The sequence below is a fragment of the Mustela lutreola genome, chromosome 5 (assembly GCF_030435805.1).
Source record: "Mustela lutreola isolate mMusLut2 chromosome 5, mMusLut2.pri, whole genome shotgun sequence".
In the NCBI taxonomy this organism is placed as follows: Eukaryota; Metazoa; Chordata; class Mammalia; order Carnivora; family Mustelidae; genus Mustela; species Mustela lutreola.
This window is the reverse complement of record NC_081294.1, coordinates 40,822,745-40,844,584: the sequence shown is the minus strand read 5'-3', so window position 1 is coordinate 40,844,584 and position 21,840 is coordinate 40,822,745. Positions and strand designations below refer to the sequence as shown.

Here is a 21,840-nt window from a genome sequence, read left to right as displayed (position 1 = left end):
AGTGGCATTCAGGCAGAGCCTGGACCATAGGCCGAAAGCAGGCTGAGTCAGAAGCAGGTTTATAGGGGAGCTAGAAGCCTGCTGGGGCATTGCTAAGGAAACCAGGAGAGAAATATACGTCACTGAACCCCGTCCTTATCTTCCCACTGCAGAGTATCTACAAAGAGCACAAACAGTGCAAGGGACCAGTAATGGATAATTTGGGGAAAACACATCAGATTCCTTTTAAGGAGGGAAAGAAAGTGGGAGCTGTCTCCAAAGAAAGAAAATGCTTCTCTTGGTTACAAAGAGGAAAGCGCTTCCTGAACATTTCTAATCGACATGTGTGATGCCATCTGGAAGGCAGAGGGAGAAAGCTGGCTCTTAGGTTTCCTTTCAGAAGGGGAAGCCTTTGTCCCTGGCATCGTTTGGATATTTGAAAGGAGATAAAGTTGAGTAGCATAAGCCCTGGGAGTCCCACTGGGCTCAGCTAATGGGTACAATTGTCAGTTTCTTTGTTGAGTAACACAAGTTTGGATAAAAATGAATCTTGTCACCCTGGGAACTAAAATTGTGGAAAGCTCCCCATGTGTCCCTTCATATCAGCAGCATCTCTCACATAATCTCCCTCTTTTCCATTAATAAGTCTCCTACTGTAATTTTGATTTTCACGGTGGATTATTTTTCTTGCTCCCTTTATACCTGGAATGGGGAATATCTAGTAGACATACTAAACTCAGCATTCCTAAATGCAACTCCTTATTGCCCATGCTCACCCTCCAGAGTGTCCCACCTTACATGAGAACTCCAGGCCAGTATTGGACTCAAGCTATAAACCTCAAAGTTATTTTGACCTTTGTGGTTCTTTTACTTGATGCAATGTCAAAGAATCCTACTGGATCTGCTTCAGCCCACTTTATTCCGCTAAGACTTTCCTGGTTCCGGTCTTAATCCTGTCTTGCCTGAATCATGGGTTTGGGCATCATTTCTAGCTTCCTGTCACTTTAATATCCCTTCCTGAAGCTGCTAAAGCCTCCTTCCCGAAAGGCAGACCAATGTGTGCCATTTCCTTACTTGAGGGTTTGGATGACTCCCTGTTACCTAGAGAAGTGGACATTCTCCTCTATGGCATTTGTGTGTCCTTTTAAGGACAATATTGCAAATTGTATCACCAAACAAGTAACTGTGGTGTCAAGTGGGGCTTAAGACCGTTTGCTCTCGAGCTGAGTTCTTGACACCATCAAGATTCTTCCACAGACAAGAATCTTTGTGGGAAATGCAGGGAAGACTGGGTATGTAATCAAAATTGCCTTTAAAAAGTGTGTACTGAGGATTCCATTAGTTGGTCATTAGCAACACTTTGGTTTCCTGGATTACATTTGACCTGTATAACTGGGACTATCAGAGATGTTTACAATAAGTGATGGGTGTGTTAAATAAACAGACTAGAAAGTCTTTTCCATTATAGGTTTGTAAACATGAGATTTGGACTTGGAATCACCATCATTGAGGATGGGGGGGTGGGATCTGTTAAAGAAAGCCATTTATGGATAGTTTTTAACACTAGATCACACTTAAAATTATGTATATATTACATATTTTGTTTAGTCTCCTGCATATTCTTGTGTTAATCACTGTCTGTTATTCATAGCTTCAAAAATATTTAGAAGACAAAATATCAAGCTTGTTTAGAAATAGAAATCTTTGCTGGGGTCCCTGTGTCTAACTACTGTTATATTCAGGGAATGGCTTAGGACTCATACTGGATGAGATGAGATCTTCTGGATGAGAGACAGTTCACACAGCGACACATAGAAAAGAAACTGAGGGGGCGCCTGGGTGGCTCAGTGGGTTAAAGCCTCTGCCTTCGGCTGGGGTCATAATCCCAGGGTCCTGGGATAGAGCCCACATCGGGCTCTCTGCTCAGCAGGGAGCCTGCTTCCTCCTTTCTCTCTGCCTGCCTCTCTGCCTACTTGTGATCTCTGTCTGTCAAATAAATAAATAAAATCTTTAAAAAAAAAAAAAAAAAGAAAGAAAGAAAGAAAAGAAACTGAGATCACAATAACCGATCTTGGTTAAGACTAATTAAAAGCAGACAGAAGATACGCTCACATTTGCTTAAATTATTCAAATGGAAACATGAAATGGTGTACAGTGGTTACTTCTGCAACTAGGTGGGACAGTTTGATTTTGTATTTTATACCTTCTACATATGGAATTTGTTTAAACTGTAGCATGTACCACTTCTACTAAAAAATAATCAGAGAGGGGCATCTGAGTGGCTCAGTCAGTTGAGTGTCCGACTTTCGGTTCTGGCTCAGGTCATGCTCTCAGGGTCATGGGATCCAGCCCTCAGCAGAGAGTCTCTGCCCCTTCTCTGCCCCTCACATGTGTCCCTCTCTCTCAGATAAATAAGGAAATCTTAAAAAACAAAATGGACATTTTTATATGTATTGTCATAGAAAATATCCAAAATATATTGTTAATTGAAAAAAATCAAGTGGTAAATATTATGTATTGCATAATTCCATTCTTGCAAGCAATTGTCAGAGTCTATATGTATATAATATTACCTATAATATGTATTATATACTATTATATCGATAAAATACATAATTACATACATTATATGTTTATACTATTCTATATGTTATATACATGTATATATGTGACAAGAAATGTCAATTTGTTTTCTTTAAATCAAAGCAAATTTAGGAGTCTCATCTTAATAGGAAGACAGGAAATCCAATCTCCATGATTTGGGGAGACTTTTTCTCCCTTTCTAGAGTCACATATAAATCCCCTGGTCCCCATCTCCCATTGTGGCCACTCATGCCTATTTTGTCCACATTTGCATGGGTCATCGATTGGGCAGTACAGGGCCTTACTAAGCGTGGAGCAGAATCTTTCCTGAGACCAGACTTTCCCTCTGAGAGATCCCTCTCTGGTCCTAGTCTCTCCATGGAGATGGCTCTGGGAATCAGGGCCCCAATTCCTACTATATGGAACCCAAAGACCTTGCCTTTCTTTTTTTTTTTTTTTTTGTCTTGAGGAATGTCTTTCTTCCAGTGCTCCCTCCCCTAGTACAAATCACTCCAGAAGTTCGAGACCCAGAAGCAGATATCTTATTTTCAAGGTTCTTTTTTTTTTTTTTTTTTTTTTTGGCTCTAAGTCAAAGAGATACAAAAGGCCTGAAATTTTTGGAATTCCTGTCCTTGAAATTCTGTGTGTTTACTTGTGTATGAAGGTATGTGCATTTGTACACATGCGTACGTTCATGGGGGTTTACGGAAGGTATAAGTAGAGTGAGAATAAAACACTAATATCTTAATAAATCATTTTGCCACATTCATCTTACAGAGAGGAAACTGAGATCAGGCGACGAAGCAACTTGCCCAAGGTTAAACACTTGTAAGAGGCAGTGATAATTTTGAATTCTGATCTCTCTCACCCCAAAGATCCTTCTAAATTCCTCAAACTTAACCCCAGTCAGATTTTTGTAGTAGATACGAACACTGGAAATTTCAGGCAAACCTTCCCAGATGTTCACTTTGGAAACTTGTAGGGGAAACGTTAAATGGCCTGAATTTCTTTTCTTCCTTTTCAGACCGCATTTGAAGGATGCATGTTATGGCAGAGAAACAGCTTTAGGTCCTAGGAAGGACTGTGATAGAAAAACCATGTCGTGCCAGCATTAGTAGCCTGAAAAGCGCTTAGGGAAAATCTAAGCTGTGGTTCTGATTTGTTTTCTTCTAAAAAGCACTGTGCTAGGTTTTTTGGATTTAAGCAACAGAAACCCATTTTGCCTGACATATCCCAATGTAGAATGTATTGAGAGGGTCTGGAGTGGGTCACAGATCCCAAGGAAACCTGACAAACCAGACCTTAGAGCAGGTCTATGCCTCTGAGGAGCAAAGCTCCAGAGCCCAGCCTTTTCCGGGGGATTACTATGCTCTAGTTTGAGTCTGTTCTTGAATTGAATGCTTGGAGTCTTCCCAGGGGATCTGATTGTCCTGATACAGGTCATGGAGCCAGCTACGCGCTGAAAAGTTAAGGACCCTTGGCTGGTACCCCCACTGAGGGGAGGCAAAGTGGGAGTGGATGTGGTTTGTCTTTGCCTAGCATTGCCCAGCAAATCTGGGTGCAACAGGGTCACAATCTGGACTTTCCAGCTCCAAATTGGGCAGCCCCTACTTTTGATGTCATGAGTACTGTGCATTCCATTCCAAGCAAGTTCAAATTAAAAGCTACATTACACAGTTTACTGAGGGTATTTTTAGGCCCCAAGCACTTTAAAAAAAATTTTTTTTAAACAACCATATCCAAACAGTGAAGAAGAAAAATTACAAACACTGTGGGAAGTGATTATCTTTTCTCAACTGAGATCAGACAGACATCCTGCAGAACTGTGGTGTGTGTGGCTGATCTGCTTCCCGATTAAAAAGTGAATGAAACCTGGAAGCCTTAGCTCATGGGTTCCCAAACCTTGCTTCACATTAGAGTCGACTGTGGCCTCCGATTAGTGTTGGCTTTGGAGTTGTTTGACGTGGCTGGATCCCAGCTTTTCTTCTACCCCACCATGTGACTATGTGAAGGTCGCTGGAGCTGTCCAAGTCCAATTTGTTGATCTGAAAAATGGCGACAATGTTACTTTGGACCTTATGAGGCTGTTGGGAGAATTAAACAGACTCTTTTGTGGGTGGTGCCTTTATCGCCATGACCCAGCTTCTTGTAAGTCTTCAAAAATATTCGTTGGCGTGGTCCCCTAGATCGATCTTCCTTTAGCACGGCCCTTCAGGCTTTCCACAGATGCCTTTCAAACTCACTCCTCTTCTGTCTAAGATCTACTGTAAAAGTCAGAATTCCCTAAGACCGCAAAGTAGGTTATTTCATGAAAGCCAAATTTCAGAAGTAAATTAGAATTGATCTCCTCTTAGAAATGAAAAGTATTTGATCTGAAAGTCTCCTATTATATTTAAATCACACGGGGTTTAAAAGAGCCGCAGAAGATGCTGGCCAAAGCAGAGTGCCTTACTCTTCCCTTTGAAGGTGATCGCTCCCTTCTGGTAGGAAATTGCTGGTCCCCAGGAATCCCACTACCTTCTTATTCCTCTTTGTGAACAAAAAGGTTGCAAAGCCAGAGGCCAAGAACCAGAACGGAGAGATGGTTAGTTGCCTTCTTCCTCTTAACTGTTAGCTAAAAGCCTTCCCTTTGTGGTATCAGGGCTGAAAGGATGGACAGGCAGGTGGCAGGCAAGAACAGCAGTGGCTGGCAGAAGACATCCACGGAGGGGGGTGCCTGGATGACTCAGTCGGTTAAGCATCTGCCTTCAGCTTGGGTGGTCATCTCGGGTTCCTCGGATGGAACCGTGAGTCAGCCTCCCTGATAAGTGCCCTCTCTCTCTCTCAAATAAACAAAATCTTTAAAAAAAAAAAAAAAAAAAGTCACCCATGGAGCAATTTGCAGCCAGCAGTTGGGGAAACCTGACAGTTGACGTCGAACTTCCCGCAATTCCAGGAGGGATCTGTTTCCAAGAAAACGGGCTATGATGAGTAAGCAAGCTGTGTTCTGATCAAATTTGCATGCAGGTTGAATAGAAAATCATGCCCGGGGTTTGTGAGAAAGGTGACAATCTGTGAGCAGGTGTTCGATTCGTCCACGTTTCCCTGCAGCTAGGCAAAATGAGTTTTGCATGTAATGTTCATTTCTTTTCAACTTCCGTGGCTACGAGCAGTGATTTGGGCTTACCAGTTTTCCTCCCCCACCACTCTTAGGTGAACCATTCCTTTGGGGAGAAGCGAGATAAAATCCCAAATATGTTTGACTGTCCTTTTCCAGTGCACTCGCAGGTGAGACTGTGTGTTGTTGGTGGACTCTGTGAGAGAATTGTGTGAGCTGAAGCCACAGCAACAGAACTGGTAAGGGGAGCGTAAGCAGGGCTTGGAAAGAGTTCAGTGTCGTTCTAGATGGTTAGTTAGGTTAAACACCAAAGGGGGAAGTATTGCCAGTAGACACTCTGCTAGGTGAAAAAGGAAGGCAATTGACAAGAGTGGGTTTTAGGAAACTAGGATTTTTAGCCCCTCGTTCTGGTTATCTATCGCCGTATAGTCTCATTCCTTGTCAGCTTACATGCTAGTGACTCTGGGGGTCCGGACGTCCGGGAAGCTTGCTCCTGCTTAATAGTGTCGGGGACTTCAGGTGGGAATCCCAGAAGGTGGAGGCGACTCCGCAGCTGGGGCTGGAATCGGTGTCAAAACCGGCTTGTCCTGTGTCTGGAGGTTAATGTCAGCCACTGCCCTGGGGTCGTGTGGTGGGGGGTGCTGTTTGCAGGAATGTGTCATGATGGCTTTTCCATGGGGGGGGCGGTGGGCAGAGCGCGTATCCTCAGAAAGCCCCACTGACCTCACTCCAACCTCTGTCTGGAAGGAAACAGGAGCGTTTCTGTTCTGAGCTCCTTGGTCCTGTGCTTGCAAGCTCTCAGGAGCAAAAGGGCTGCCACGCATGCGTGCTTTTCCTTGCTCACACCCTGTGCCTCGGGTGCTCCCCCTGCCCGGGACAGAGCGGCTATGGGGAAGGTGAGCACTCCAGATAAGGGAGCCTCCTTTTTACCCCTCCTGTGTCAGGGTAGCAGGAGGTGAGAGATAAGAATCACGAGCCCTGGCAACCTTGGTGTCCCCAGATACTGGCTATCTGCTTCTGACATCAGACGTGACAAGTCCCACAGACAGTTCTTCTTTTCAGATGGACCCCTGCCACTGCCCTTCAAACGCCCCCACCCCAGCAGGTGGCTGCCTCCTCATTGTAGGGACAGAGGGGCTTATTATAAGTCTGAGGGACACCTGGGCCAGAGGGCAGGTCCCTCACTTTTACACACATGGAAGGGACTTTCCTTGGAACGAATATAAGTCTGCTACTTTAAACCTTTAAACCCTTTCCTCAAAAGCAGCAAACTCAATATCGACCATTACATCTTCTCAAAAGAAACACTTTCTCATAATCCAGGCATCGGTCAGTTTTCCTGCAAAGGCCCCAAGAGCGAAGAGTTAGGTTTTGAAGGCCATACGGGGTCTGTTGCAATGACTCAAATCTACTTTGGTATATAAACAAATGGGTGCAGCCATGTTTCAGTGAAACTTTATCTATGGACACTGAAACTTACCTTTGGTACAATTTTCATACATCACAAACTATTCTCCTTCCGATTTTTTTTTTTTTTTTTTTTTTTAACCATTCAAAAAGTAAAGGCCAGGGCTCCGTTGCTTAGGCAACAGCCCTTGGCTCAGATCATGATCCTGGAGTCCCAGGATCGAGTCCCGCATCAGGCTCCTTGCTCTTCGGGGAGTCTGCTTCTCCCTCTGACCTTCTCCCCTCTCATGTTCTCTCTCTCAAATAAATAAATAAATAAGCAAACAAATAAATATCTTATCTCATAAACTGTACAAAAATAAACATGAGGGCTAGATTTGGGTCCCTAGCCCTAGTAATTAAACTCATTACTCTGCAACACCCAGTTCCCTATAATTTACAGTTTAATCATCAGGCAAAATAATTGTCCAGGTACTACCTGGCCCAATGCAGTGTGTTTCCAGCATCTACGCCAGCAGCCAAAGCTGCTCTCTGCTTTGTTAACATACACCTTCTTTAAATCTCAACTCAGTACCTTTCTTTTTAACTTTATGAGGGTTCTCTAGGTAGTTTTCCATAATTTTTATGCCAATTTATATTCCTACCCAAATGCAAAAGTGTTCCCTTTCCTCCACATCCTCACCAACACCTGTTGTTTCTTGTGCTGTTGATTTTAGCGATCAGTCTGTACTTCTGATGTGTGGTCCCCTGAGTGAGCATCTTTATCTGTACCTATTGGCCATTTGCAGGTCTTTTTTAAAAACTATTTTTATTAACACATAATGTATTATTTGTCCCAAGAATACAGGTCTGTGATTCATCAGTCTTACACAACTCACAGCACTCATCATGGCACATAACCTCCCCAATGTCCATCACCCAACCACCCCATCCCTCTCACCCTCTTCCTCTCCAGCAACCCTCAATTTGTTTCCTGAGATTAAGAGTCTCTTATAGTTTGTCTCCATCCTGATCCCACCTTGTTTCATTTCATTTGCATGTCTTTTTAGGGGAGATGTCTATTCGGTTCCTCTGCCCATTTTTAAACCACATTATTTGTTTTTTTGCTATTGACTTGAGTTCCTTATATACTTCGGGAATCAACCCTTGTTCATATTTTTGATTTGCAATACTTCCTCCCATCTGTAAATGATCATTTCCTTTTAAAGATTTTTATTTATTTATTTGACAGAGAGAGATCACTGCAAGGACCTATTTAGAAACTGTCCCTGCTCCCCTTCCCCCAGGGGATTTACTTGGAGACAAGTCCCAGAAACCAGCTTGAGGTAACAAAGCCCAGATACAAAGGTGGGTCAGGCCAGGTGGAGATCTCTGATCAGTGGGGGGTGGGGGGGGGGATGCATACTGTCTCCCTGTTTACCAAGGAGTATGGGCCCTGCCCTTTGGGAGCCTTTTGGGCGCCAATCCCAATCAAGGTGTAATAGGCTGGTTCAAATGTCTGCTAGGGTAAATTGTAATTCAATTGGTCACCTAGCATCACTGTGGGGTTTCCTGTGTGTGTTAAAATCTCATTGGCCACCTGTGCATGGCCAGGCCTGACCGCATGGCCTTTGCCCTTAAAAGCTAGACTGTGAGGGGCACCTGGGTGTCTCAGTGGGTTAAGCCTCTGCCTTTGGCTCAGGTCATGATCCCAGGGTGCTGGGATCAAGCCCCGCATCTGGCTTTCTGCTCAGTGGGGAGCCTGCTTCTCCCTCTCTGGCTGCTTGTCTCTCTGCCTACTTGTGATCTCTTTCTCACCCTCTCTGTCTCTCTGTCAAGTAAATAAATAAATAAGATCTTTAAAAAAAAAAAAAAAAAAGCTAGACTGTGAAACAGAGAAGGGTCACCCTCTCTTGTAAGAGGTGTGGCCCCGAATGTTCGGTTAGATTCTTGATGCTTGGCGCGAAATAAAGCTTTGCTTGACCTTTGCTTTGTATTAGTCTCGCTCCTTAATCACGGACCCATTATTAGGGCATAACAATCACAATTAGGCAGAGAGGCAAGCAGAGAGAGAAAGGGAAGCAGGCTCCCTGCTGAGCTCGATCCTAGGACACTGGGATCAAGACCTGAGCTTAAGGCAGTGGCTTAACCCACTGAGCCACCCAAGCACCCTGATCATTTACTTTTGTTAGTGATTTCCTTTGCTGGATAGAAGCTTTTGATTTTAATGTAGCCCGACTTGTTTAATTTTGCTTTTGTGGCCTTTGTTTTTGGAGTCATTAAAAAAAAAAAAAAAAAAAAAAAAGATTGCCCAGAAAAAGAACAGAAACCAAAAGGAGCTTTCTCCCTCTGTTTTCTTTTAGGAGTTTTATGATTTCAGATCTTACATTTAAGTGTTTAATCCATATTGAGTTGATTCTTGTGGATGGTATAAGAGTCCAACTGCTTTCTTTTGCATGAGGCTATTTTTTTAACCGTAAAAAAAGAAGGAATTCCTGCCATTTGCAACAACATGGATAGAACTGGAGAACATCGCTCTAAGCAAAATAAGCCAAACATGAAAAGTCGAATACTATACAATCTCATTTACATGTGGAATCTAAAATAATCAAACTCATAGAAGCGGGAAGTAGAATGGTGTTTGCCAGGGTTAGGGTCGGGGGTGGGGGAGAAATGGAGCGATCATAATCAAAGGGTATAAAGTTTTACTGATGCAAGATAAACAGGTTCTGGAGATGTACTTTACATCATCATGCCTATAGCTAACAATGTAGTATACTGTATATTTAAAATTTCCTAAGAGGATAGATATTACATCAAGTGCTCTTACCACAGACAAACACACGAACACACACACGCACGTGAATCATAACAAAGGGGACAGGAGGAAACTTTGGGAGGTTATGTACATATCTAATATCTAGATGGTGCTGATGGTTTCACAGATAGATGCTTATCACCAAATTCATTGAGTCCTATATATTAAACATGTACAGCTTTTTATATGTCAATTATACCTCAATAAAGTGGATTCTAAAAAAAACGCAATTTGACTTTAAATCTTTAGAAAACCCTTTAAGACACTTAATTGGAATTAAATTATGCTTTCTCATAACTTCCTATGTTTCTTGGCACTTATAATTTGTGTTTATATCTTTTTTGTATGCTCATGTAATTATCATCCACCTCTCTTATAAGACTGTAAACATCAAGAGATCAGAAACCAAGTCTCTTTCAATATCCATTGTACCCTAAGCTCTAGCAGAGTGCCTGGCACCTAGCAGGGACTCCATAAATATTTAATGAATGAATGAAATCTAGTTTCCTTTTGTCTATTTCTGTTCCTGCTCTGAAAAGAAGCAGATCTTTTAAAAGAATGGCACTTAAAAAATCAGACTAACCATCATGGACTCTATGGGAGAATTTCTTGCTTAGGTCCTAATACAGAGGGAGCCAGCTGGATCTGAACTCAGAACTCAAATGAGGAGAAGAGTATGAGTCATAGCAGACCATAACCTCCACATTCTGCAAGCTTCACCTCTAGTAATTAGGCCCGTGTTGCTCAGCATTCCCCTTATTCCATATGGTTTACTGCAATGGTAATTATGTATTTATTTGGTGATCATTTGATTATTGTGTCTTTAGTCATGGAGGCACTATGTACACTCTATCTAAAAATTGTCAAAATAAGGAGACTTTTAAGACAAACAAAGAACTAGGAAACTGATAGTGATAAAAATTGATAAATAGGAAATTGATAAAAAGATAAATGAGCTGGAAAATGAACTCATTAGGCATGTTTATTTGTAGCACAGGTTTTGGCAATCTTTATTTTTCAGATCTTAATTTTGTCTTGTTCTTGCATTGCCAGATTGATACGATGGTGCCTGAGGCTTTGACAGGAGTTTGGAATATGTTTAACATTGTTTAAGGGTGAAGCCAGAGCAAGGCTGAGGGTTTATCATTCATTCAACAAATATTTATTGAGAAATGCAGGATTACAGAAGTACAGTCCTTGCCTCAAAGAAACACGATGTGGAACGTGCGTACCGACTTCCCTTGCCGGTTTCTACCCCATCTTTGGTTTGCTCTTGACTCTGCAGATTAGCTTTCAGTTTAGGTCAACTCTGGGTTAATCCAAGGTGCCTGTGACCAACAAAGAACTTTCCACTGGTTTTCGGCCATTCACTGTGCCTGAGACATTAGCATGAGTGACTGGAACGTTGGTGTCTTGGATCCCCCGCTAGCCTGAGGCTCCCCTTTCTCTGTCCCCTTATGGAATGAGATCTGACTCCAGCTCTGGGTGGGGAACCCCTGCCATGAGGGAAGGATGTCTGAGGAGTACCGGTCTGCAGGTCAGAAAACTTGGTTTCATCTTGGCTCAGCCACAAGCTCACTACATGCCTTAGGCAAATTGCTTTTCTCCCTCTGGACCTTAATCTCCTGTAAGAAAAAGAAAATGACAAACAGGGTAATGATATTGAAGGTCTTTTTTCAGGCCTTACATTCTTACTCTCTACCCATCACTGTATGTCTAGAGTTGAAGCGCCCCCCCAAAACACTAAGATCCATGGTTTTTAGTTCAATAACTACCTGGTTTTGTTAAACTTAATTTTTCGATGTTTCCAAAAAAAACCCCAAGTTCAACCATTTGTCAGTTGTCTGGCTGAAAACAGATGAAGATGAATAGGCCCTAAGGTGTGAATTCTTTCAGCAAGGAGAGGGCTTCCCCCTGGTGTTGAGAATCCTTTGGGGGACTCCTTTTGGATGAGCCCCAATCCGGCAACAGGCAGAGGGAAAGGGCTTTGATAGTTCAGAACAGTTAACATTTATTGAGCATCTGTTAGATGCCAGGCACTGTCCTAATTGCTTTGCACGTATTACTCCATTTAATGCTCTCTGCAACAGTATGTCATTCAAACAGAAAATTAAAAGAGCTCCCTTCCAACAGGCCAGCAAGGAGCAGGATGCTTAGCATCAGGATGAAAGTGTTAAGGGAGCAATTAAGGATGCATTTTTATGAGTGCATGGCTCTGCAAGGAAATGCTGGTGTTTCTTTTATCCGCCAAACGTTTTCTAAGCAGTCTTCCCGGTCCATAAGAAAGCCACTAGCCGTTCCATGTCACGGCAGCTTAAAGCCCATGGTTCATTATAAAAGCTGATGGAGAGGAACGAGGTGGGCCCTAGGAAAGAGGGAAAGGCCTGAACAAGTAGGTAGAAAGGGAGGTGTGTTTGGTCTAGATTTATTAGCCCAGGGGATGGTTCCTGTCATAAATGCGTGAATAGCTTGGAAGGGCAAGCTCAGGAAAATTAATAGAAGGGTTTTATTCTAATGATGAAGTCACTGGTCTTGTTTGCAGAGGACTCAGAAGCCAGATTATGAGTGGCTGGAAGTGACAGCTCAAAGCAAACGCAGGAAGTGCTAGAGACAACATAGTGGAAGAGATAGGAGGTAGGGCTCACCATGGAGAGCAGTGGAGGGTGCTTTAGGGTGAGGAGGGAAAGGGGCAGGAAGGGAACAGGTGGGGGGGAGGGAGAGAGGGAGAGGGAAGGAGCAGCCAGCACTCTCCTTAGCGATTCTGCCAGTTCTTCCGGTTTCCTCAAGATCACTATTTCTCATCTTCTCAAAAAAAAAAAAAAAAAAATTCGATGCCATTTTATTCTAAACACTGACTTTATCATAGAATAAAATGGATTTAAGCTTGTTTTAATTCTATCACAGTATCGAAACACTTTCTTTTTCCCTCAGTTTTTTCTACCCCATTAAAAAGCAGAACCCAGTTGTTCACAGCAGCCCATCCCTGGTTCCCTTGGCTCAGGTCATGATCTCGGGGTCCTGGGATCAAGCCCTGCATTGAGCCCCACCCTGCATGGAGCCCCACATCAGGATCCCTGCTCTGCAGGGAGTCTGCAATCCCTCTCCCTCGACTCCCCCCCACTCCCCCGACTCATGCTCTCTCTCCCTCTCCAATAAATAAATAAATAAAATCTTAAAAAGCAAAACAAACAATGCATTGCGCAGAGAAATGACAAAAGAAGTCCTGACATGCCTACGTGCAAAATACTCTTCAAGCACATCCACATCTCCCTGCCTCACTACCGTCATCCTTGTCTAAAGCACTACGGTTTCTTGTTGAACTTCTTGAAAACCTCCTATCTGGCTTCTGCCATTTGTTACTTACCTTCTCAAAGCTGCTCGGTAGGCAGCAAGCACAGGGCTCACTGAAATGTATGAGCAGCTCGACCCTGCTTATAATGCGTCGGCGACTTCCTGCGGCACTTTGAACGAAACCTAAATTCCTCTCCACCTCAGGGATGCCGTTTCCTCCCGTTCAGCTCTGCTACAACCACACAAGCCTTCTCTCCATCCCTCAAACTCTGACCTCTTTTTGCCTTCGGTTTATTGTCCTTGCCCATCCCAACTATCCCTCCATTCCTCCCCATCCGAGCCCCTGGCTCCTTCCTGCACGCCCCCTGCGCAGTTTGTGAGGTTGTGTATCTATTCATCTGTTCACCTGTGAAGTCCTCTGTTTCTCCTGCTAGACCGTGAACTGCACCAGTCAGTGAGGGACTCCTCTGGGTCTCTTGGTCGTGGTTCACGGGTGCATTGTTGTTGGTGCTGAGTAAAAAAATGACTTACTGAGTAAAAGAAAGAGGGTCATAGATAGATCCAGACTGTGGAGGGACATGAATCCATGTCTGTCTGCTGCTGTGACAGAATGCCATAGACCAGAGGGCTTAAACAACAAATGTCTGTTTCTCATGGTTCTGGAGGCTGGGTGTCCAGGGTCAAGGTGCTGGCAGCCCTGGTAGCTGGTGAGCGTCATCTTCTTAGTTCTCAGACTACCGTCTCCTCATTGAGCCTCATGTGGCTGAGAGAAAAATCATCTTTCTCGTATCTGTCCTTGTAAAGGCACAAATACCTTTCATCACAGCCTCACCCTCACGACCTAACTACGTCCCATAGGCCCCATCTCCTAATACCATCACATTGGGGGTGAGCATTGCCACATATGAATTTTAGGGGACCATCAACATTTAGTCGGTAAGGATACACACATGAGTTGTATTACTAGGATGGAGGAAGTCAGCTTCGTAGGTAACAAAGTACCGTCATTTTATAAACTATTTTAAACATTCTCCTAAAGGAAAAAAAGGGCAGCAGGTGTAATGTGACTACTTGAAGAAGCGACATTCCTTCACATTATTAAATGATATTTTTAGTATATTCATTTCTCCTCTAATTGTTGCCGTATTTACTTCAGTTTCCATGGGAACATAGAGAGGGACTTCCCTCTTTTCCCCACCCCTCTGGGTTTCAGCAAAAGAAAATGGACCATGAGGGAGTTTTTAAGAGCTGCTTCAAAATTCAAAATCTGGTGGTTGAGGGACAACAAACACTTGTTGGGGCCTGTTCGGCACCAGATGCTGCGCTAGGCGTTGAGGAAGAGGAGATGAATGAAATCTAGTGCTTACCAGGTAGGAGAGGGGTCCACTAGAGGAATCCTTTGAATACAACATAGTGGGATGTGACAGACTTTGTCAAAGGTGTTATGCATCTAAAGAGAGAGGTCAAGCAAGCTTTTGGAGAGACAATGCCTAAATTGTATTTGAAAACTGTCCTGGAGTTAGCCCAAAAAGGGATGAGAAGAAAGAGTGGGAAGAAATCTCTCATCTGTTGCCAATTATTTTCCTCTTTCCATTCAAAAGTATTAAGAGTGGTTGTAACACACAAGGGAAAAAATGAGAAAGAAATTAAAACCTCAGAAAAGTGAAAAATATGGTCTACCCATCGCTTATGTCCATGTGCAATGGATGGACGTGAGTCAAGGTAAAGAAAATTCTGAACTGCATAAGTAAAGGGCATTCCCAACCATTGGTGGTCTTGGGTTTTCCCAGACAGGAGGAGTCAAACTGCCAATTTTAGGGTATATTCAATAATCTCGTATGAGAGAGTACCTTAGAGTAGGTGTGGAGTTAGAGCAGCATATATCATTCTGAAATGATGAGATGAAATAAAACGAAATGGTCAGGCCCTCGGTAGCCCGTAGGAGGAAAGCTGAGAATGCCGCCGCCCACCTGGTTGGTCTAGGGCTGGTATTGCATCAAAACACGACCAGCCATCTACAACCCTTCAAAAATAAACCAAATCTTTGTAGATATGTCCCAACAACATGAATGAGAAATGTAGTCCCTAGGGACCTTCTAGCTCCCTCTTTTCTTGCTTCCTCCCTGCCACTTCTCAGCCTGCATATGCTCCCTGTCCTCATTCCTTAAATCCCTGTGTCCTTTTTGTTACCCTCACCCACGTTATTTCCTCTTGATCCTGCACTCTATTATCCCAGGAATGATATTTCCATCTCCCTTCTAGGGGGAGAGTCCTCAAAAGCTAATTGTTTTCATTTTGTCACATGCTCATTAATAGGATCAGCAAAACTCAGTTCTGCTATAGACACAGAATCCTAAATGTGAGAAGGAAATTGGGGATCTTAGCACCGTACTCTCACTTTACAGAGGAGAAATTTGAGGTACATAGAGAGAAGGCTAGAGGAGCTTCTTGGGGCCAGGAACCATCTGATAGGTGAGGCCATATGTTCATATTTTAATAGCTAAACTCCCTTGAATGAGGCTCAAAACTTAATTTCCCTCCACTGAATTTCTGTCCCCAGAAGATTCTATTGTGTCTCAGTGCCATCACAATGCTGCCTTTGAGGTTCTCCTCATGAAGTCAGAGTACGTGTTTTCTTTTCTATTTTTAAGTTTGAAAGTAGTAACCACATTTTTGAGAAGTGCCTTCCTTCTTAACATTTTTATTAATTCTTTCCCCCAACTACCCAAAATAATTAAATGCATAATATGGAGCAAAATGTGTAGAATCATCCAAATATTTGTTCTTGGTTATGATCTGCCAAATTAAAAGCTTGCCTTTTGCAAAGTAACATCTGCAGGGAGAGAGGGTAGAAGAAACAGCAATAATTACAAGATGCCCGGCAGTGAGGCTAGAGGTTTGCATGTCTTTACGCTCCTGTGAAGGAGGTACCTCGGTTTGCATTTCACAGGTAAGCCAGAGTTTAGAGAGGCTCGGTTCCAGGTCAGATGCTGGAGCCAGCACCGGGGCTCAGGTATGGTCTAATTAATGTCTGAGCTCTTCATCTTTCCATTTTGCTCATCTGAAGATGAAATACACTGATTCAAAGGCAGAGTCATTTCATATCCTCATTCTCACTGTCTAGGTGTCATAGATGGGTACAACAAAAAGAAGCAGTTTCCACTGTGTGTAGAGCCCTGAAAAGGATTTAATAGTGGCGTCTTTCCTATGGGCTGTGACAAGGCTCATTAGACACGCTGGCTGGGGTAGCTCAACCGAAGTGCCACAGGGGACAGTTTCAATATTTTAACAATTCCTGCCCTGCAATTCTCTCTGCTGTTTCTCTCTTTCGTCTTGCATGTGTCTGCTCAGAATCTTTTTGGATTCTTGGGTCAATCACTAAGCCAATCCTTCCTTAGCTGGTCTCATGCCCCCCCCCGCCCCACTCTACGATTTTCCTCTTTCACGTCACAATTCATTGTCCACGTCTTTCTGGTTCAAGTATTAACATCAAACTATCTTTACATACATTTCATCATCCTTGCAACTCTGCTTGTTCATGAACTTTTCATTATTGTTATGATAAATAAAACAACAGGCGCTATGAAGTCACCGGGCTTTAATCAGGATACCAAGCGTAATGTAATTTCTCTTGCTCTCTCATAAGCCCATGGAGAAATCCACATGGTGCTAGCAATCATTCATTCAAGGGAATGTATTTTCCTGTAACTCCTTTGTGGACATAGTGGCTCCACCCAGTGGAGGGTTCCCTAAGAAAGACTGCAGGCTTGATGGTGACCATCCATGGTCCTCGTGTTAACAATGCAAGTAGCTCCTTCATTTCCACTTACAATTTCTCACCCAAGATCTTATGCTTCACTTTTAAGTGCTTTGAAGACATAGCTTTTTAGACAGCTTTCAGCCAAAACAAAATAAGTTTTTTTTTTTAAAGACTTTATTTATTTATTTGACAGAGAGAGGGAGAGAGAGAGAGAGAGAGAGAGAGTACAAGCAGGAGGAGCAGCACGCAGAGGGAGAAGCAGGCTCCCTGCAGAGCAGGGAGCTGGATGGGGGTCTTGACTCCAGGATCCCAGGATCATGACTCGAGCCCAACGCAGATGTTTAACTGAATGAGCCACCCAGGTGCCCCGCAAATTAAGTTTAAAACTCAACTCACTGTTATTCTAGAACTATGTTCATTATGTTCATGTAGTCAGTAGCCACATGGAGTACATGAGATGCAACTAGTCTGAACTGAGATGGACCGTGAGTATAACACTTCAGTTTCAAAGACTGAGTATGAGAGGGCAAAATAGCTCGTTGATGATTTTTATATTGATTACATGCTGAAATCATAATATTTTGTAGGCAATAATTGAATAAAACATAATTAAAATGAATTTCACCTGTTTTTAATTTTTAAAAATATGGCTACTAGGAAATTTAAAATTATGTATGTGAGTTGGATATTTCTATTGGACAGTGCGGTGCTAAAAGATCAAATCTGGCATTGAGGGGACTGTCTAACCCTGATCTTTTTTTTTTTTTTTTAATGAGTGAAGAATGATAATAATAGCTCATTATTGAGTCAGTTTTGCATACCTGATATGTGGGCCGACACTTACATGTATTATCTCCTCCAGTCTTTACTGCAATCCTATGTGGCAGGGGCCATGGTTATGCCCATTTTTGAGCTAAAATCTATGGAGAGGAAGTAGCTGTCCAGCATCATATAGCTTATGACTTGGATGTTATGCATAGCTTTAATTTCTGCGAATGATAGAATACCCGTATTTTCCAAGATATAGAAGCCATGTGTGTATCTCCACGGCTCTCTTTTACTCAGTCCGCCTTTCCCTGGTAGCCATTGTGCTATGGACTTCTCCCCAGCTCTCTTTGCCTTGAATTTCTGGTCTCATTTTCTCTTTGAAAAAGAAAAAAAAAAAAAAAAAGAAACATAAAACCAATTGAAAAGAAAAAGTCATTCCTTTGGAGCAGGAACTTCTATAATTACTGCACAATCTATTTTCTCAACTAACAAAAGCGAGGGGAAGTGGCAAAATGAGAAGCCTGTGATGGAAGGTGAAATTTCCATTGTGCCACAGTCACATGCTCTCATGGGGACACACGCGCCCACACGTTGCACATACATTGCAAATCCCTCTTCCCAGAATCTGTTGATGTATTTTTTTAAAATCTGCTATGTCATTTGCAACTACCTTCTCCCATTCTGTGGGTTGCCTTTTAGTTTTGTGGATAGTTTCCTTTGCTGTACAGAAGCTTTTTATTTTGATGTAGTCCCAATAGTTTATTTCTGCTTTTGTTTCCCCTGCCTCAGGAGACCTACCTAGAAAGAGTTCGCTATGGCCCCTGTCGAAGAAGTTAGTGCCTGTGTTCTCTTCTAGGGTTTGTAGGTCTCACATTTAGGTCTTTAATCCATTTTGAATTTATCTTTGTGTCTGATGTAAGAAAGTGGTTCAGTTTCATTCTTTTGCATATTGTTGCCCTGTTTTGCCAACACCGTTTGTTGAAGAGACCATCTTTTTCCCATTGGATTTTCGTTCTCGCTTTTCCGAAGATTAATTGACCATCTAATTGTGGGTTTGTTTCTGGATTTTCTATTCTGTTCCATTGCTCTATTTATCGTGCTAGAACCATACTGTTTTGATCACTACAGCTTTGTAATGTAACTTGAAGTCCGGAATTATGAAGCCTCCAGCTTTGCTTTTCTTTTTCAAGATTGCTTTGACTATTCGGGGTCTTTTGTGGCCCCATATACATTTTAAGATTGTTTGGGAATCTGTTGATATTTGCAGTGCAGTTACCCCTTAGACTTGGTCCCCAAGTTAGTTTAAAGGAGAAAATACTATATGGGCAAACATTACAGGTCAGTTTCCTTATATAGGGCCGCATTGGAAAGCATCATGTCATCTCAGAACAAACCCCATTTGGCTGATTTCTTCTCCAGCTAAGAGTGAATTGTTGGTTCTGTAGTTGAATGTCACATGGTGCTGCTTGTTTGTATGTAGGCAACAGGTTATACGAAAAGCACATCATTTTAGACACTAGAATGATGCCCAGCACAGTAAGATGCTCATTTCAGGAGACGTCCATGAAAACAGAGAGCAATGAAATTCACTCCACCCATCTGTTACCTCTAGGACACACAGTCATTTTATGGAATGAAGGGTAGAATTGCTGTTGTTATCTAAGTCATTGTTTTTTCTATTTTTTTTTTTTTTGACAAGCATATAAAATTGATTTTGTGCAAGTTAAGTAAACATGCATATTACCTCTCAGCCTCTCTGGTAAGTAATATTGGCCTCTTATGGGTCTATCATGAATGAAGGTCCTCAAAGAGGAGATTTTGCCGATAAAGGATGGGAAGTATTTCTCTTTAGTGGGCTGGGAGAATTTGTGAGTTCCTTCATTATTCTTAGCAGAATGCCCTCTCTATGCAGGATGCTGTCCCAGGTGCTGAGGATATAGAGGTGAATTAAGAGCCCACCCTGCTCTTAACTGGCTCAGAAATTTCAGAGGCTTTATGCTTAAAAAACAAAAACAAAAACAAAAAACAGTGCTCAACAGCATTGTAGGTATTGTTCTTAAGCTGTCAGATCATAGTTTTTACCTTATTGTCATTATTATCGTTTCCATTATCATTAGAAAAAGAAGGAGGCAGAGGCTAGGAGGACAGGAAATGTTGGGAAAAGGTTCTGGGACCCCAGATGGGTCCTAGAGCAAGAGAGCAGTGTGGCAAAGTGGAAAGGTGTTTGAGCTTTGGAGAAGGTGTGACACCGATATTGTGAAGAGCCAAGTGAAAAAAACTTAGACTGCAAACTGCAGCTCCTTGCCTATTAAAGCATTTCTGTTTTAAACTGTGTTGAACAAATGCAGACAGGAGAACTCATCTGTTAATGAACTAGTGTCGATCTTATACTGGAATCCTGCTCTTTTGATAGTTTTGCTGTGTGACTTTCCAAAGTTTGAATACATTGACTTTGCCCAATTATCTCATTTTTTTAGGATATAAAATGAAGCGTAGAGAAGAGTCGTTGATTTTCCAGGTTATTCGCTCAGTAAGTGTTTACGTTTAAAAAATTTTTTTTTTTTTTTTTTTTTTTTTTGCTTCATGTTCCCCCTAAGATCATGACATTTTTCTTTGTTTTAAAAAGCTAATCACTAACCCACTTCAAAGGTGCCTCTTTGCCTTCGTGCTCTTAATCTAGAGTTTATGATATTTCTTGGTGCCAGCATGAGACACTATCTGCATCAACTTTGTACCTTTTTCTGTTTTCTCTCCTTCAGGTACTTTATGACCCAGACTGCCTTTTGGATCAGAAAGATATCAGAAGCTATAAAACACAAAGCCAGGATTTGTTATCACGAGAGTGTTCAGAAGGACAGCAGCCCTGAGTATGTGCCGTCCTGTGCTCATCATATGATCCTCTGTTCTCTTGACTCTACAACCCCTGTCCGTCTCTGGGTAGAGGACAGAGGAGGCCAGAGTCAAAGCTGGCTGCCGGCGCTAGCTGCCCATCCACTGAGCTGAGTTACTGTGTCGCCACAGGCACACCTGTTAAGGTTGGGGGGGGGACTCTCTCCGTTTCAGCAAGTTTGTATCAGGCCACACCTGCTGCTCTAAGCCCTGAGAAGTGTGACTCTCACAAGACTGTGAGGACAGCCCAGTTGGCCTTTGGAGCCAGGCTGCCTCATTTCCCATGGCTTTGAGCCCGCCTGTGGCCACATCCCCGGCTCCAGTCTCCCTCAGCACGCCAGATGCCAGGTGGTGTTCCCAAAGAGCTATGGTATCAGTGCCCAGCACTCTTTTCAATTAAAGAATATTTTTAAAACATTTGAAAGGAAGTGTATTGCTTTTTTCTGATTATCAAGGAGGCACACTGCATGCAGAAAATTTGACTAACACTAAAAGGTGTAACTCAAAAAAGCAAGTAGGAGCTACTACGATTCTGCTATCCAGAGATAACCATGGCTGTTTTATGAAATTCTTCATAGTTTTTAATCCTGTACCACAGTCACTTCTACAGTTGGAATGCTCTTAATCATACTATCAGGCATTCCATTTTTTTTTCTCTTAACAATATTTTGTGAATATTTTCTCATATCATTTAATGGTCGATGCAACCTTGTTCTGATATGTGTGTATGTGTGTGTGTGTGTGTGGGTACATATACACACAATGCTTTCTAGTAATTTCTTCCATAATTTAAAACTTCCCTTAGATAGAGAACCATCCAGGGTTTCTGTATAACATCAATCCTCTTTATATTTTGATGTTTTACTCCTTACTCTAGGCTTCTCCAGGCCTCATTGCATTGTCTTCATGTTTCATTTTTTACACCAAAGCTTAAAAAAGTGAAATAATGAAGTACTTATAGGAAAAGTGATGGTCACCCCTCTATCTTTTTACCACCGAAAAGTCAGTTATCTTCTGAGAAGATAATTCTTTTTGTTTGTTTTGTTTCAAGTTCATCTATCAGGACTGTTTAAATTTGCACACCACAGGAAAAAAAAAACCAGCTATATATAGGACTAACTTTACTAAATATAATGAAAGATAAATAATTCAGACACTTTACCATTTCTTTTCTCAGGGAGAAGAAGCTTGAAGATAGGCAGTCAGTCTTTGCTATGAAAGCTCCACGTTTTAGGGACTTAGGCTTTGCTAGTTTTCTGCTTCCTCTTG

The 21,840-nt window shown here is 42.3% G+C and overlaps 1 long non-coding RNA gene across 1 annotated transcript; it reads left to right on the top strand.

The window, feature by feature from the left end:
* Positions 1–5,593: 5,593 nt before the first annotated feature.
* Positions 5,594–20,948, top strand: LOC131831334 (uncharacterized). The gene is made up of 3 exons (XR_009353603.1): positions 5,594–5,898; positions 20,160–20,212; positions 20,442–20,948. It is a non-coding gene; the product is annotated as an uncharacterized LOC131831334 (long non-coding RNA).
* The last annotated feature ends 892 nt before the right edge of the window (positions 20,949–21,840 follow it).